Genomic DNA, 2611 nt, shown 5'->3' with positions numbered 1-2611 from the left:
TTATTATGTTGAAAATGTAACTATTTTGTAAAAAAAGTCCTCTTTTCTATCAAAAATTCAACTACTTTGTTAAAATTTTTATTTCTTTTATTTGAAGGTTCACTCTTTCGTTGAAAATACATTTTTGAAACGAAGAATTAATCTATACCATTTTTGGTTAAAAAATTATGTATTTTGTTAACAATTCATCTTTCTTTGTAGAAAATAAATTTTTTTATGGAAAATGTATACTTTTTGTTTAAAAATTACATTTTTCGGTTGAATTATCAACTATAAATATTTTTTGGTTGCAAAGTCGTTTTGTTGTAAATGCAACTATATTGTTAAAAATTAAAATCATAATTTTTGCGTGGAAAATTCGATTATTCACTTAAAGTTGAACTACTTATTAAAAAAATTAATTTTTTCTTATGAAGGATTCATAATTATAGTTGAAAATTCAACAATTTGCCTTTAAATTAGGTTAAAAATTCAGTTGTTTTGTAGATAATAATCTTTTTGACTTTAAAAATAAATAATTTATTAAAATTAAATTGCCGTTTTTTAGTAGAAATTTAATTTTTTTGGTTGAAAATGTATCATTTTTGGTCAAAAATGCAATTGTTTGGTTAAAATATGAACTGTATATCTTCTTGGGTTTAAAAGTCGATTATTTCACTAACAGTTGAACTACCTTGTAAAAAAAATACGTGTTTTTAAAGAAGGTTTTATAATTATGGTTGAAAATTGAACTATTTGGTTAAAAGTTTAACTTTTTGATTGAAAACTCATATTTTCCCTTTCAGAAATTCAACTTTTTGTAGATAATTCGTCTTTTTGACATTAAAATTAAATAATTTCGTTAAAAATTCATGTATTTTGTTTAAAATTTGTCTTTTTTTGTAGATCATTAATTTTCTTGGTCGAAAATTCATCTGATTGGTTGACAATTCAACAACTTTGTTGATAATAAATATTTCCGTTAAAAATTATTTATCTTTATCTGAAAATGTAACTATTATAGGATTGATTAAAAATTAATCGTATATATTGGTTAAGTTTGAAAATCGTTTTTTTTTTATAAAACATTAATCTTCTTGGTCAAAAATTCACCTGTTCCCTTGACAATTTAACAATTTTATTGAAAATTCGTTTTTTTCCTTGTTCAATTCAATTTTATATCACAGCTTTTATCTGGAAATTGAACTATTCCATTTTTGGTTAAACTTTATCCTGTAAATTGTATTAGTTGAAACACCAATTATTTGTTAGAAAATTAATTAATTTGTTTTCGATTATGACTTGAAATATTATTTCAGTATAAAATTTTTTTTTAGTCCATTCAATTTGAAATTTTTTAATTAAAAAAAGAAAGTTTCGTTAATTATCAGCAATATTTGACCATTCATTTAAAACAATCCATTACAAACAACTGTTAAAAACTATACAAATTGAAACAGAATGGTTCGCAATAGAAAGCCTTGAGTTGTTAAATTTGTAATGAGCTAAATTTTAAGTTTAAACGCTCCAATTTTAATTTAAAAAAAGATTCAGAATTAATTTAAAACTTGAAATTATTTCAAACAATTTGAAACACAATTTAGACTTTTGCAGATTTTAAAAAAATAAGCTTTTTGAAAATTGTACAGTATTTAAAAAGAATGACAAAAATTGTTGTGATTGCTAAGAACATTGAAAATGATTTTTTATTTTGACAAATAAATTTTAAGTAACTATTTGAAAACATTTTAAAAATTAAAAAAAAAAAGAATCCGGAAGATTTTAAGGAAATTTCTTTATTTTGCAGTTTTTTTAATTTTAGAAAAAAAATCTAATTAACAAAATATATCAATTTTAAACCCAAAAGTTTACTTTTTAACAAATAAAATTAATTTTCTATCAAATAATTGGTGTTTTAACTAAGACAATGTACTGGATAAAGTTTCAACAAAAATTGAATAGTTCAATTTCCAGATAAAAACGATTAATTTTTCATCAATCCTAGAATAGTTACATTTTCAGATAAAGATGAATAATTTTTTAAAGAAAAAATTAATTTTAAACAAAGTTGTTAAATTTTCGACCAATCAGATGAATTTTCGACTAAGAAAATCGATAATCTACAAAAAAAGACAAATCTTAAACAAAATACATGAATTTTTAAAGAAGCTATTTAATTTTAAAGTAAAAAAGACGAATTATCTACAAAAAATTGAAATTTTTCAGCGAAAAATATGATTTTTCAATGAAAGAGTTAAACTTTCAACCAAATAGTTAATTTTTCAATCATAATTTAAAAACCTTGTCAAAAAAACGTATTTTTTTGACAAAGTAGTTCAACTCTTAGTGAAATAATCGACTTTCAAACCCAAGAAGATGTACAATTGATATTTTAACCAAACAATTGCATTTTTGACCAAAAATGATAAAATTTTCAACCAAAAGGACTAAATTTCTACTAAATAAGGTCAATTTCCAACAAAATACATGAACTTTCAACAACAATTTAATTTCTACAATTTAATTTCTTCAAAGAAAGACGACCTTTTAACAAAACACATGATTTCTTAACCAAAAATGGTATTGATTGATTGTCAGTTTCAAAAATGTATTTTCAACGAAAGAGATGAAC

This window comes from Belonocnema kinseyi, chromosome 6 (assembly GCF_010883055.1).
Source record: "Belonocnema kinseyi isolate 2016_QV_RU_SX_M_011 chromosome 6, B_treatae_v1, whole genome shotgun sequence".
Taxonomy (NCBI): Eukaryota; Metazoa; Arthropoda; class Insecta; order Hymenoptera; family Cynipidae; genus Belonocnema; species Belonocnema kinseyi.
This window is presented reverse-complemented; position numbering follows the sequence as displayed.